Here is a 15640-nt window from a genome sequence, read left to right on the forward strand (position 1 = left end):
TTGAAACACATTATCTCATTAAATTCCCTCAGCTAACCTTCCAGGTCGATATTATTTCCATTTTACAGATAAGGAAAAATAGGTTCAAAAAGGTTTAAAAAATTCTTCTAGTACTAGTGAAGCAGGGACTACAACTCAGTTCTTTCCACTTGAACAGCCTCATTACACAAACAAATCAACACTGTATCACTAAAAGCATGTCTCAGACCCCTCTCTACGGCTATGCCAAACAGTCTGTTCACAAGAAAAAACGACGCGACAATACAGGCTATTTTGTGGCAAGCAGTACAGCATCCTGACCTAAGCTGACCTGAGTCACACACCTGCACAAGAAAACCCTGCACAAATCAAAGGTATCGTCAAGATACTATCCATCCACTTAGCTGCTCAAAGTGAAGGCAGCTCAATGGTTAGCATAGAAAGGTGTCGAGTCCCCAGCTTTGCCCCAGCTGAATGACCTTAAGGAAGGAACTTAACTACAGGAGGGGCCTTGGGACCCTAAGGGGTATCTTCTGCGCCAGGCATACAGGAGAGCTGAATAAATGAGTGAATGAATGGGGTCTCAGCCCTGCCCTAGTCCATCCGCACTTCAGAGAACCCAATATCCCGAAGGGAGTCTCTGTATCTCAACCGAACCCTTTGTCCCCGGCCCGAAAACGTGCTGAGTGGGAAAAGAAAAACAGCCGCTGCCACACGGTCCCGACTTGCCAGCAAGGTTTTCCCTCAGCGCGTCGCAAATTTTCTGGAGGATCCTGGGGTTATGAAAGCTCAGAAGTCAGGGTTATTCCTGGTCCCAACACGGAACGCAACAGGCTCGGATGTCTCGCCCAACCCTTATATCCCAGGGTTTATAGCCTTTCTTCGAGAGACATGACCTTTCCCATGAGACCTTGCCCCCAAACCAGGAAAAAATGCCCGGCAAGCGCAGCGTGCACTGCGGAAGTCAGGCACTACATATCCCAGGGTGGGTCGCGGCGAGGTGGGTCAAATGGACGTCGCTCACGCATTTTGGGGGAATTCTGGGCATTGTAGTTCCTCATTGAGGGAGGCTCTAGCGCAGTACATGGCTTAAGCTGTTGAAGAAGATATAGGTCGTTTAGGTGATTCTCTACTATCTAAGGTTTTTCTCCTACTCCTTGGAAGTCTACTACTTTTATAATATACACAAAAATATACTTAGGAAAATGAAATTAAAAAATGTAAACATGGAAAAGACACGTCCAGATTTTTCTTATTATTTTTTAACGTATACAAAATAACTCTGTCGAGTAGCTTTGAAAGTATGCAAACTCTTACTCTCAGTTTCTGCACTTATGTCGTGGATAGGTACCAGTTCTCAGACCATATTTTTTTTTACTTACCATGGTATTTTAATAGTCCCAAGATTTGACACTTCTTTGACACTTAAAAAAAATACCACTAATAAATAACCAAAGTGGAATGCTTACCAAAGTTACAACAGACATAATTTTCAGCTGATAATCACTACAACAAAGTAAGGCTCTAAAGGTACCAAACTGATATTTGTTGGAATATGCTGTGCAACTTTCTTATTGTGTGGGTTACAGAGGAGGCTCTTGGTTTATGTGGTCATGGTTATTGTCATAAAACCAGTTTTAGCACAATTTTCTTTTCTTTTCTTTTTTGAGACAGGGTCTTACTCTGTCTCCCAGGTTGGAATGCAGTAATGCAATCTCCGCTCACTACAACCTCCGCCTCTCAGGTATAAGCGATTCTCCTGCCTCAACCTCCTGGGACTACAGGTGCACACCACCATGGCTGGCTAAGCTTTTGTAGTTTTGGTAGCAACAGGGTTTCCCCACGTTGCCCAGGGTGGTCTCGAACTCCTGTGCCCAGCAATCCACCCACCTCAGCCTCCCAAAGTGCTTGGGATTAGAGGTATGAGCCACCTTGCCCAGCCTAAATTTTCAATAGTTCTGACAGTCTATGCAAAATGTTGAGGCATGCCCACACTGGAAAAAAAATTAAAACTTGAAGACTTCCTTCTAGAATGTCCAGTAACCAATATACATTTATTCTGACATTTCTGAAAACAGAGCAAAATGAAATTGAATAGGTGCTGGCATTCATCTGATGTATCAGGTTTACTTTATGACTGACTAGTCTTAATACTCTTAGATTTTGGGGTATATAGGCAGCAGAGTATTTTAAATTTGTTCAAGTAGAATATGGGAAAAATTACAGTCAAATGAGAATACATTTTTTGGCTACTGTCAGTAACCTTCAATTAACCATGAAGACATAGGGAATGAATGGTTAAGCCATCAAAACTAAAATAGTTGTTGTTTGTTTTTTCGAGATGGAGTCTCAGTCTGTCACCCAGCCTGGAGGGCAGTGGCCCAATCTCAGCACACTGCAATCTCCACCTCCTGGGTTCAAGCAATTCTTCTGCCTCAGCCTCCCAGGTAGCTGGGACTACAGGCATGCACCACCATGCCCAGCTAATTTTTGTATTTTTGGTAGAGAAGGTGTTTCACCATGTTGGTCAAGCTGGTCTCAAACTCCTGACCTCAGGTGATCCCCCAGCCTTGGCCTCTCAAAGTGCTGGGATGACAGGCATGAGCCACTGCACCTGGCCTGATTGGATTTCTTCATTAAAAACTTGATTGGTCATTTGACTTCCTTTATCACGAGCTTGCTAAGACATAGACAGAGTCTCTGATAGCTGGGTCTTAAAAAAAAAAAAGAAAAAAGAAAAAAAGAAAAGTTAACTTTCGTTTCAAGTCTTGTAAAATTTCCTAGCTGTCTTAAGTTGCCAATATTTACATTGGGGAATATGGTCTACTTCACTTTTTGGTTTGGAGATGAACATTTACCCATTAAAAAATTGTTTCCCTCAACCAAAGAGCCGTGGTTTTGAGATCTGATACCAATGATGTCCTCGTGAGTTTTATTGCCCTTCTTCTCAAGTTTTTTTCTCAATTACAGGTACAACCAATCCCACGGCTTGCTTGGTGATTTGTAGCATCTCTGCAATGCACCAAGGGGTATTTTTTCCATCATCTTCAGGATTGTGAATTATAGATCTCAGTGTGTGGAAACAGCCACTTGATTCTTTATGTCTGCAGTGCAATCACAAGAGCAATAGGTTCAGGACCTATTCCTATGTTTTCTAGGTCTTCTAGACTTAGCCACTGATATTGGTTTACTTTATCAACTTCATCGTCTTAAGAGGTCACAAAGTAGGCAGAGTTAGAAAGCAGCAACAGGACATCACATCTCTGTGAGTAGCACCAAGGAGGGTGCACTCTGAAAACTATTGCTTTAGCCAAGCCATAAAAATTACAACACAGGCTGGGAGTGGTGGCACACGCCTGTAATCCCAGCACTTTGGGAGGCTGAGGTGGGTGGATCACGAGGCCAGGAGTTCGAGACCAGCCTGGTCAATATGGTGAAACCCCGTCTCTACTAAAAAAAAAAAAAAAAAAAAAAATACAAAAATTAGCCGGGCATGGTAATGCATGCCTGAAGTCCCAGCTACTCGGGAGGCTGAAGCAGAAGAATCACTTGAACCCAGGAGGCGGAGGTTGCAGTGAGCCGAAATCGCGCCATTGCACTCCAGCCTGGGCGACAGAGCAAGACTCTGTCTCAACAACGACAACAAAAAAATTACACCACAATACATTTTAATATGAAATAAATTCTACTCCTACTAATTAGTGTTACTTTCATCTTAGCTTCCAATTTTGGCATTAATATTTACATCAGCCAGGCCAGGAACCATGGCTCACACCTGTAATCCCAGCACTTTGGGAGGCCAAAGCAGGCAGATCACCTGAGGTCGGGAGTTCTAGACCAGCCTGGCCAACACAGCAAAACCCTGTCTCTACTGAAAAATACGAAAAAAAAAAAATTAGCCGGGAGTGGTGGCACGCACCTGTAGTCCCAGCTACTCGGGAGGCTGAGGCAGGAGAATCGCTTGAACCTGGCAGGCGGAGGTTGCAGTGAGCCGAGATTGCGCCATTGCACTTCAACCTGGGCAACAGAGTGAGACTCTGTCTCAAAAAAAAAAAAAAATTACATCAATCAAACATGATCCTTAGTCAAAAATATGTCATTAACAAAAAGCACTTGGCACTTAACAGATGGTTGAAAAATGTCACCCTCCCCACCCTCATTTTTTCTAAAATCTTAGCTGCAGTAAATACTTAATTGTCCTCCCCATCCACCTTTCATGGGGTGGGAGGTAAATCACATTTAATGTGAACAAGAGACAAAAAGAAAAACCCTTTAGGTACTTGCCTACCCGCCACGTTTGCCGCTCCAAAGGAAAAGCTGCTCTATTCAGTTTTGTTTTCCCACCACTGAGGCAAGCCCTCCTTCCACACTATGAAGACATAAATTACCAACACCAGGTGAAGCCTGACCACTGCAATAATGGCCACTAAATGGCACTCTCTTCACGGGACATTAACATCAGACTTTGGAGAAGTAATCTACAGGAAAAATGTAACCCCACAGAAACATTAACCATAAACCCTGCAAAAAGGAAAAAAATCTTGAAAATCATGGCCAGAACGCCAACAGAGTTGGGCTCCACGGCGGTGACTGCATGATTGGCAGAGCCTGTGGGAGTCCACCATTATCAGTCAGTCTTCCAGTGGTCCATGCCTCAGAGCTCAGACAACTGCCTGCACCCAACCTCATGCCTGTAGCAAATGATGTCAATGCAGCAAACGCAACTGGGCAGCTGGGACACATCTAGCTTCTGGATGCTCACTTCCTGACAGCTGGCAGCCCACACTTTTTTTTTTTAAACAGCTTTACTGAGATTTAATTTACATTCCATAAAATTCACCCATTTAAAGTGTACAATTCAATGGCTTTTTAGTATATTCACAGAGTTGAGAAACTATCACTCACATTTAGAACATTTTCATAACTCCAAAAAGAAACCCTGTAACCATTAGCAGTCACTCTCCATGTCTCCCTCACCCCCTCCTGTCCTCCAATACTCTAGACAACCACTAATCCAAGACAATAATTTTGTACAGCACTAATTTGGGTTGCTTGGAACTAGATCAACTGATAATAGATCTGAGATGAAGGTAATCTGAATGCACAGCATAGAAGGGGTTTTCAAACAAATGTAAGAAAAACATAGAGATGAAACAGCATGATCCGAGTCATTGCCTTCCAGTCAAAAAACACCAGGAACACATATAGCTAAACAAAGTTGGGTTTATTGACTGGTTGCAATGAAGTAGGCTGTACCCTAAGAGGTGTCTCCATAAGAAGGTGTTAGAAAGATGTCATTATAGCATTTAGTCTTGGCCAAGCACAGTGGCTTATGCCCATAATCCCAGCACTTTGGGAGACTGAGACAGGCAGATCACTTGAGGTCAGGAGTTCGAGACCACCTTGGCCAACATGGTGAAACCCCATCTCTACTAAAAATACAAAAATTAGCCGAGCATGGAGGCACATGCTTATAATCCCAGCTACTTGGGAGGCTGAGGTGGGAGGATCACTTGAACCCGGTAGGCAGAGGTTGCAATGAGCCAAGATTGCACCACTGCGCTCCAGCCTGGGCAACAGAGTGAGACTCTGTGTCGAAAAAAAAAATTTTTTTTTAGCCTTGTGTTAAGTGATTTTGGAGAGTTTTAGAGTGGTTTCTCTAGATTGGATGCTGTGAGTAAGCAAGGGTAATTCTATTTTAATAATCTTGATCTAGAAGGCAGGAAGAATGAATTGAGGTTAAAGCTGTAATTGATAAAGAAACAGCAGCCATTCATATTAGCAAGGATAGATGGATATTTCATCTTTTTTTTTTTTTTCTTTTTTTGAGACAGAGTCTCACTCTGTCGCCCAGGCTGGAGTGCAATGGCACGATCTCAGCTCAATGCAAGCTCCGCCTCCCAGGTTCACACCATTCTCCTGCCTCAGCTTCCCAAGTAGCTGGGACTACAGGCGCCCGCCACCACACCTGGCTAATTTTTTGTATTTTTAGTAGAGACAGGGTTTCACCGTGTTAGCCACGATGGTCTCAATCTTCTGACCTTGTGATCCACCCGACTTGGCCTCCCAAAGTGCTGGGATTACAGGCGTGAGCCACCGCGCTCAGCTGATGTTTGGTCATTTTTATAGTTTGTACAGTGTTCTTGTTTTTGTCTGAAACAAGATTATGGAAGTGTCTGGTTTTTTCCTTGATCCATCACAATCAGAGAATGGCATGCTTTTAAAAAAAACTAAACATATTATTGGTGATACAGTAGACAACTATTAATAGAACAAACAATAGTTTGTTGTTGATCTATGGGTAGAAACAAAAAGTTTTATTACTCTAAAGTAAAAGTCACAGGTAAAGTAAAGGTTAATTGCAGTAGCCCAGCCAACCTACCTCCCTTCTTCTGGTATCAAATCCCATTCCTCATACTACGATGACTGAAATGATCCAGGCTAGGCCAAATCTAATACTTTAGGCCCACAGCCTATTAGATTGGTAGTGGTATTTGGCGTAACAAATAAAGCCAAACATCAGTGATTTAACCCACATAATCTGATTTATCAGTCACACCACATTCCAATGTGGATAACCCTAGTCAGTGGAAGAGGACTTTTCTCCAAACAGAGATTCAGGGAAGTAGACCTCTTCCATAGGCCCTTCCCCAGGGCCTTAAAACATTCTGGTTCAGCTGACAAAACAGGAAGAGAGGGAATGGAGAAGGCATAGCAGTTCACGAACATTTTGGCCTGGGTGTCCGCTCACTTTCCACTGACACAAAGTATTTTTTATTTTATGTTATTTTATTTTATTTTATTTTATTTTGAGACGGAGTCTTGCTCTGTCACCCAGGCTACAGCGCAGTGGCGCAATCTTGGCTCACTGCAACCTCCACCTCCCGGGTTCAAGCGATTCTCCTGCCTCAGCCTCCCGAGTAGCTGGGATTTACAGGCGCCCACCATTGTGCCCGGCTAATTTTTGTATTTTTAGTAGAGCTGGGGTTTCACCATCTTGGCCAGGCTGGTCTCAAACTCCTGACCTCGTGATCCACCCACCTCAGCCTCCAAAAGTGCTGGGATTACAGGCATGAGCCACCACGCCCGGCCCCAAAGAGCATTTTTAAATCCTTACCTATGGGATAATAAATGTTGTTTCAAGCCACTAAGATACAAGGGGACAGTTAAAAAATGTAGTTCTTAGCAGAACAGACACTTTCCAGTGACAACCCTTACTATGTAAGTGGGAGTACAAATTTTGGAGCTGTTACTGCTATGCTAATAAAATACTTCTCTGGCATTTGATGATTCGGGCTGGCAGAAACTCAGATCCTTATGATGTGAGGTCATCACTGGGTGAGGTGGTACATACCTGTAGTCCTAGGTACTCTGGAGACTAAGGTGGGAGAATCTCTTGACTCCAGGAGTTCAAGTCCATCCTGAGCAACATAGTGAGACCCTGTCTCTAGAAAAAAAGAAAAAAAAATGAAGCTATGTAGAATTAGACAAGTGAAAAGTTCCGTGATAATCAGTCTATTCTTTCTTCTCCGTGTTAGTTATCCCTTGCTGTGTGACAAAATCATCCCAAAACTTAGTGGCTTAAACAACACTTATTTATATATATATATACACACGTATATACACACATATATAGTGTATGTATACATACACATACTAGGATAATAAATATATATATAAATATATATAAGGAAACTATAGGATAATAAATGTTGTTTATTATATATACTATACATACAGTACCCTCCCATTTATTTATTTTTATTTAACTTTTAAGTTGTGGGGCACATGCGCAGGTTTGTTACAGAGGTAAACTTGTGTAATGGGGGTTTGTTGTACAGAATATTTCATCACCTAGGTATTAAGTCTAGGACCCATTAGTTATTTTTCCTGATCCTCTCCATCCTCTCACTGTCTACACTCTGATAGGCCCCAGTGTGTATCATGCCCCTCTATGTCTTCATGTGTTCTCATCATTTAGCTCCCACTTATAAGTGAGAACATGCGGTACTTGGTTTTCTGTTTCTGCATTAGTTTGCTAAGGATAATGGTCTCCAGCTCCATCCATGTTCCTGCAAAGGGCATGACATCATTCTTTTTCATGGCTGCATAGTATTCCATGGAGTATATGTACCATATTTTCTTTATCAAGTCTACCATTGATGGACATTTAGGTTGATTCTATGTCTTTGCTATTGTGAATAGTGTGGCAATGAACATACATATGTGTATGTCTTTATAACAGAACAACTTACATTCCTTTGGGTATATACCCAGTAATGGGATTGCTGGGTCAAATGGTATTTCTGCTTCTAGGTCTTTGAGGAATCACCACACTGTCTTCCACAATAGTCGAATTCATTTAAACTCCCACCAGCACTGTAAAATATTCCTTTTTCTCCACAATCTCACCAGCACCTGTTATTTTTTGACTTTTTAGTAATTGCCATTCTGACCGGTATGAGATAGTATCTCACTGTGGTTTTGATTTGCATTTTTCTGATGATTGGTGGTGTTGAGCTTTTTCATTATGATTGTTGGCTGCATGCATGTCTTCTTTTGAAAAGCGTTGGCCGGGCGTGGTGGCTCACGCCTGTAATCCCGGCACTTTGGGAGGCCAAGGAGGGCGGATCACCTGAGGTCGGGAGTTTGAGACCAGCCTGACCAACATGGAGAAACCCTGTCTCTACTAAAAATACAAAAAATTAGCCGAACCAGTCTGTGGCCCAGAGGTTGGGGACCCCTGTTTTAAGATATTGCAGAATTGTCCCCTCCACACACAGCAAAGTGTAAATCCGTTTAATCTCTGAACTGTCTAAAGAGGAATATGCTGCTGCTCTCCTGCAATAAAGGGCAATGACTTAAAAGGGGTGGGGGTGGAGAAGCAGAAATGTCCTCTGTTTTACTGCTATGTAAAACTGGTCAAGCCCCTTAGATGCACCACCACATGCCTAACTGTTGCTGATAATTAATTTACCTGATGCAAATGAGTGAAAAATTTAATGATCATAATTTACGTTGCCTTTAAACGACAGAACAATTTAAGTTCTCTAGTTAGCTAGTTTCTTTAAAATACACCCCACATCCCTACCAGAATCACTGCCCATCCCCCCCGCCCAAACAGCAATGGTTATTTATTTCTAACATAATCCGGGGACCCTTGCCCCTTAAAATAATTAAATAATATATGCCATATTTTCTCTAGAAGGCACTAGATTTGGCATCAAAAGACTTGCTTTGGTATTCAAGAACAGTGTGTTTGAGGAGGAGGCATTTATCTTCCCTGAGCCTCAATTTCTTTATTTGTAAAACAACAAAGAACATCAAAGCTCTTTGTAATTTCTTCCTCTTTCCTCAAATAACACTTTGCTCATTACTGCGTTTTTAGAACTTATATCCTAGCGTTAAGTGGAAGCTTAACTGGAAGCTCCATGAAGGTAGGCCTTCCTTTCTGATAACCCAGCGTAAGATCAATAAATGTTTATTAAATGAGGCACTTTACTTCACGAAGGATATGGCATTTTAACGGTTACAAGCGTTCCCAGTCAACGCATCCACAAAGCATTAGGCTACCTATAAACTAGGAATTTAAAAGGCACCAAAATCCTAGAAGTCCTAGGAGGGCGTGGTGACGCAAGCAGGTGAACGCTGGCCGATGCTGACAACCCACTCCTGACGCGCTTCCGGTGCGACGTTGTCCCTCCACGCCAGGACTGAGTTGTGGGGGAGGGAGGCGGTTAGCGGGCTTTAGCGCCTTTTCTGGCGGCGGTAGATTTGAAGCGCTTCAAAGGACCGGACCCAGAGAAGAGGAAAACTCTACCGGTGCAGGTAAGTGGTGTGAGGCTCATGTTGTTCTGGCGGCGTCATTTCAGCAGTCCCTGCGTAGGAAAGCGGGAAGGGCCTGGGAAGAGGGGCGGAGCCGGCGCGGCTGACCGGGTTGGGTTAACCGTCTTTCCCTCGAGGTATCGGGGCTGCTTGGGCCCAGAGGAGGTCCCTGAGGACCGCAGCAGTGCCTTTGCCGCTGTTGCAGTAGGAGAAGGCTTGCCGTCGAGCCCCGGGGCCTGGGAACGGTCCTTCCTCTGCCAGCCCCCGCCCTCCCCACTCAGGCGCACACCTCCCTCACTGACGCATTTTGCCGCACAAGCTGTAACATGGCGGCAGCGACTGCGGCCTGAACTCTAGGGAGCCGGGTTGATTTTTAAAGCTTCGAAATCCTAAGACTGAGCACTGTTGCGGGGTAGGTGGCGGGACTGGTGGGGAAGGGGGAGACAGCCTGACGTCCTGTCAGGCTAGGGTTGGAGAGTGACGGGCGAAGAGCCTGAATCACAAGGGATTAAAATTGAAGACTAGCTTTCCTCCTCTTTCGACCTTTTCCTCTCACAGCACAGTAGCTGTCGTGCAGTTAAGTGGCAGAGGCCACTTTGTTAAGCATTTTTCTAAAACTCAAGTCCAGGGTCTTGAGCTCTCGCGAAGTTCTCCCGTGTTTCGGAGGAGCTGTGAGCTGCGCAGGCCTTTTAGGAGGAGATAATTACTCTTTAGGAGGAAGATGATGATTTCGGAGCTCAGTATGCCTGAAGGGGAAGTATGCTAATTTGGCTCTTGGGTAGTCTTTTTTTTTGAGACGGAGTCTCGCTCTGTCGCCTAGGCTGGAGTGCAGTGGCGCGATCTTGGCTCACTGCAACCTCCGCCTCCCGGGTTCAAGTGATTCTTCTGCCTCAGCCTCCCAAGTAGCTGGGACTACAGGCACGTGCCACCATGCCCGGCTAATTTTTTGCGTTTTTAGTAGAGACGGGTTTTCACCGTGTTAGCCAGGATGGTCGATCTCCTGACCTCGTGATCCGCCCACCTCGGCCTCCCAAAGTGCTGGGATTACAGGCGAGAGCCACCACGCCCGGCCAGCTCATGTTTAGTCTTAAGGAGCAAAGTCTAGATGTGCTGGCAAGGAGTATGCACAATCGTTTTGGAAATTCTATAAAAGCACCATTTTTTGCATTGATTTTAATTTCTTCCCACGATAGCCCTTTCTGTGTGTAACCAACATTTTGTAGTAGTGAACACAAATACAAAAGTATTTGCTTTTATAGTTTGGTACTAACATAGTTGTCCAAAGAACAATTAGATGTTTTAGAAATTAGGGGGGGCCTGATATTAACTTTCAGTAGCTAAAACCAGGAAAACAGAGAGTGAGTGTGTGTGTGTGTCGGTCACACACACGTTTTTGTCTTTGTGTATTCCCATTTGGTAACAGGATGGCCGGTAATTGCTACTTCGTAACAATGACGGGTTGGGGGGTGAACATTTTATAAATTTTGAAATCGTGCTATAAAATCCAGAAAAGATACATTTAGAATGGCTGCTTCTCTCCTGTTTTTAATATATCCTGAAAATTTACCCGTTTTAGCATTCCCCTTTTTTTTACATTAACCAATTGGGACGGAATTATTTCTGTAACAAATTACATGGTTCTGTGTCTTAAACAAGAGTTCATTGGACATTGTTTGACTATTTCTTTATGATTCAGAATTATTGATGCTCTGAGATCCTATAGGGTCTTGTAGTAGGTTTCTGCGCATTTGAATTGTTGGTTTCCTTTTTAAGGCTTTTCTCTTCTCTGCAGGCAGTTGTCAGGGTTGCCTTCCCCCGCTGTCAGGAGTGTATAAGTATGTAAACTTCTTAGGTTAGAAAAATTTGGACTTTCTGGCCCAATCATCTTTCTGAGCTTCAGTTTCTTCACCTACCTGCAAAATGACATTTTGATCTCCACCTTCCATCAACTATGGACTTGAAAATTAAATACTCAGCTTTGTTAAAATTGTGCGTGAAATTGGCTTTCATTAACTCAGTGGTTCCTTTATGGGTGGAGAGTGTTCATTACATTTATTTTTAACCATATAGTCGATTTACTGTGGTGCTTGTTATTGTGGTCTTGCAGTATTGGTGACTTCTACATAGTTCTGATATTTTGCCTTAAATTAGATTTTCTGTGAGGCAGCATCCTCTTTATACAAAGGGAAAGTGGAAGCCATTCATAATCAAGTACTTCTGTTAGGACACTATCTGGGGTTAATTCTTTAAATAGTAGTTGCCCCTTTTAGTTAGGCTTTTTTCCTTCTTATTAGTTTATAAATAGAGTATTTAAACATAATTATAACATATTGTCTATTTTTAGAATCCCAGTGTACTAAGATGTCATGAAGGAATACATAGATAATTAATGCAAGTGACCTGAAGAGTTTGTTGCAAGTCTTTCTGTTGCATTGTGGCATTGCATGCTTTTTGCTTTTATTTATTTATTTTTTTTCAGACAGAGTCTTGTTCTTTCGCCCAGGCTGGAGTGCAGTGGCATGATCTCAGCTCCCTGCAACCTCCACCTCCTGAACTCAAGCGATTCTCGTGCCTCAGCCTCCCTAGTAGCTGGGAGTACAGGCGCCCACCAACACACCGGGTAATTTTTATATTTTTAGTAGAGAAGGGGTTTCACCATGTTGGCTATGTTGGTCTCAAATTCCTGACCTCAAGTAATCCATCCACCTCCGCCTCCCAAAGTGCTGGGATTCAGGCGTGAGCCACTGTGCATTGTGCCCAGCCTGCCTTTTGTGGTTTTTTTGAGACAGAGTCTCGCTCTCTTGCCCAGACTGGAGTGCAGTGGCCTGATCTCGCTCACTGCAACCTCCACCTCCCAGGTTCAATCGATTCTTCTGCCTCAGCCTCCTGAGTAGCTGGGATTACAGGCATGTGCCACCACACTCAGCTAATTTTTGTATTTTTTATAGAGATGGGGTTTCACCATGTTGGTTAGGCTGGTCCCAAACTCCTGACCTCATGATCTGCCCGCCTTGGCCTCCCAAAGTGCTGGTATTACAGGCGTGAGCCACCGTGCCCAGCCCTTTTTGCTTTTAATGTTAGGACTAAACTTCAATTTTCATGTTGCTTAAGTGTCAGTGATTTTCCCTGGTTTAATGCATAAATGGTCACCATAAGAACTCGGTATTTTTATTTCTGTAGGGCAAAACTTGCATCTAGAAATTTACTACAGACAGTATTCAGAGAAAACTGCTGTTATTGGGAGTTTGTACTTCTAGCAGCAGACAAGAAAACTTTTGAACTTTGTTTTAGAATAATGGCTTAAAATGATCACACACTTACTGAAATTTGATTATATAACACTTATAAATATAAACATCAATCTTTTGTATTAAAATGATTATTTTAAAAACATGAATGATGGCCGGGGGTGGTGGCTCACGCCTGTAATCCCAGCACTTTGGGAGGCCGAGGCGGGTGGATCACCTGAGGTCGGGAGTTCCAGACCAGCCTCACCAACATGGAGAAACCCCGTCTCTGCGTCTGTACTTAGAATACAAAAATTAGCTGGGTATTGGTGGCGCATGCCTGTAATCCCAACTACTCGGGAGGCTGAGGCAGGAGAATCGCTTGAACCCAGGAGGTGGAGGTTGCAGTGAGTCAAGATCGCGCCATTGCACTCCAGCCTGGGAAACGAGCAAAACTCCATCTCAAAAAATTAAAAATAAAAATAAAAACATGAATGATTCCTTAACTCGTTTTAAAAATGAATGGAAGCGTATTTGTGTGTGCGTGTGTATATACTAAGCTCTTGTTAATTATTGTGTACATTTTAGCTTGAGGTTTATTTATAATTAAACCATTGAATCATGGTTATATGGTGAAAAGTAATATTAAGCCATTATGTGGAATATTTGTGAGTAAACTAGTTTTTACCATGAAGTTGTAGAAAGTACTAAATCAGAACTTTTGCTTTTTTCCATTTGTGAACTTGAGCCACTCATTTCATCTCTTTTGTCCTCTTGTTCTTGATCTATAAAATCAGAAGATTGGATCAGGTTATCTCTTAGAGTTCCTTGAAACTCCAAATGTTCTTATTTTTTTACGTAGGAATTACTGGATTGAATGATGGGGTTAGAACTGTATGTATATATCTTTGAAAACTGGGGGTAAATTTTTTTTCTTTTTTGTTTTTGGTTTTGGTAAATTTATTATTATAAGAACTTAGATAAAGCCGAGTGTGGTGGCTCACGCCTGTAATCCCAACACTTTGGGAGGCCGAGGTGGGTGGATCACCTGAGGTCGGGAGCTCAAGACCAGCCTGAGGAACATGAAGAAACCCTGTCTCTACTAAAAATACAAATTTAGCCGGGCATGGTGGCGCATGCCTGTAATCCCAGCTACTCGGAGGCTGAGGCAGGAGAATCACTTGAACCCAGGAGGCGGAGGTTGCGGTGAGCCAAGATCGCGCCATTGTACTTCAGCCTGGGCACAAGAACGAAACTCCCTCTCAAAAACAAACAAACAAAAATTTAGATAATTGCAAGTACAACATTAAGAGTATTAGCTGTGAGTTCCCAGTTAGTATTTGCTTTTGTAGTTTGGTACTGACATAGATGTATTATATTTTTATGTCTCTCAGATAGTATATATAGTAAGTGCATAATATCCTTATTTAACACTGAATTAGGCAACGTTATGGGTTATCTCTGTAAGTTTTCTAGAGGATTTAAGAATTTCAGAAGTGTCTATACACTGTTAATCATGTTGCTACCAGTGCAGTGGTTTGCCATCAGGGTGGTTTGTGTCCATCAGAAACATCAGTGGAAGGGACACTATATGAAATAGCATAATTGTCTTTCCTGACACCTCAGAATGTTAGCTTGTTTCTACTTTATTCATTAGCAACTTGGTATTTGTAAATATACTCAAATGTTTTTGATGCGGTGCATTTTCGTTTCTCATTTGATCTATATGAACTACATTAAGAGTAGGCTAAAGAGGCTGGTAGGAATATTAAATTACTTTCCTTGAAAGTAATATTAAAGATCTCCTATAGTTTTAATTAATTTAACTTACATGATTTCACTTAAGAGATGGAAATCTTATATATAAATTGTCTCCTGTTTCATCAAATTTAGCAGATAAGAATAATCCTTTCTTTTTTGTTGTAAACTGAAGTGGATTCTGGTTTTGGTTTTTTTTTTTTGAGGGGGGTTTTTTTTTGGGAAACAAAACACTTCCTAGTAGATCTAGGGAATGGGTTCTGTTTCAGTTGTGGAGGAGGCAGAGAGGATGATTACTGGTGGTAGGTTCTGGGAGAATTTACTGACTACAGATATATGTTAGCAATATCCCCATTTAAGAAGCAAGCAGTCCGGACGCAGTGGCCCATGCCTGTAATCCCAAGACTTTGGGAGGCTGAGGCAGGCGGATCATCTGCGATTGGGAGTTTGAGACCAGTCTGACCAACATGGAGAAACCCTGTCTCTACTAAAAATACAAAATTAGCCGGGTGTGCTGGCGCATTCCTGTAATCCCAGGTACTCGGGAGGCTGAGGCAGGAGAATCTCTTGAACCTGGGAGGCAGAAGTTGTGGTGAGCTGAGATTGCACCATTGCACTCCAGCCTGGGCAACAAGAGCGAAACTCTGTCTCAACAACAATGACAACAACCAAAAAAAAAAAAAGAAAAGAAAAAAGAAGCAAGCAGTAGATGTTTAAGAGGATAGGCACTGGATTATAATAGAGTCTAGTTCTGTTCATGCCTTAATTAACATTCTTTTTATTTGATAACATCACTGTGTTTGGTGTTGAAGATACAAAGATTTCGAATTGGTAGAGTTTATGATAAGAGA

General features: G+C 42.6%; 2 protein-coding genes across 41 annotated transcripts in view; one reads left to right on the forward strand and one right to left on the reverse strand.

Annotated features, from left to right (window-relative positions):
• FASTKD1 (FAST kinase domains 1) overlaps positions 1-10120 on the reverse strand; it is a 53106-nt gene extending 42986 nt beyond the window's left edge. For 2 of the 7 annotated variants that reach the window (XM_063648270.1, XM_063648269.1), the window contains exon 1: positions 709-921. The gene's annotated coding sequence lies outside the window, so the exon portion shown is untranslated. Of the gene's footprint in view, positions 1-37; positions 955-7333; positions 7427-8234; positions 8800-9578 lie in introns of those variants that run through there. The other 5 variants (XM_063648268.1, XM_063648267.1, XM_063648266.1 and 2 more) reach the window with 5 other exon arrangements.
• PPIG (peptidylprolyl isomerase G) overlaps positions 9651-15640 on the forward strand; it is a 53374-nt gene continuing 47384 nt past the window's right edge. For 5 of the 34 annotated variants that reach the window (XM_063648288.1, XM_063648280.1, XM_063648283.1 and 2 more), the window contains exons 1-2: positions 10052-10216; positions 12284-12424. The gene's annotated coding sequence lies outside the window, so the exon portion shown is untranslated. Of the gene's footprint in view, positions 9808-9881; positions 10217-12283; positions 12425-15640 lie in introns of those variants that run through there. The other 29 variants (XM_063648278.1, XM_063648286.1, XM_054476940.2 and 26 more) reach the window with 22 other exon arrangements.

This window comes from Pongo pygmaeus, chromosome 11, assembly GCF_028885625.2.
Source record: "Pongo pygmaeus isolate AG05252 chromosome 11, NHGRI_mPonPyg2-v2.0_pri, whole genome shotgun sequence".
NCBI classification, from domain to species: Eukaryota; Metazoa; Chordata; class Mammalia; order Primates; family Hominidae; genus Pongo; species Pongo pygmaeus.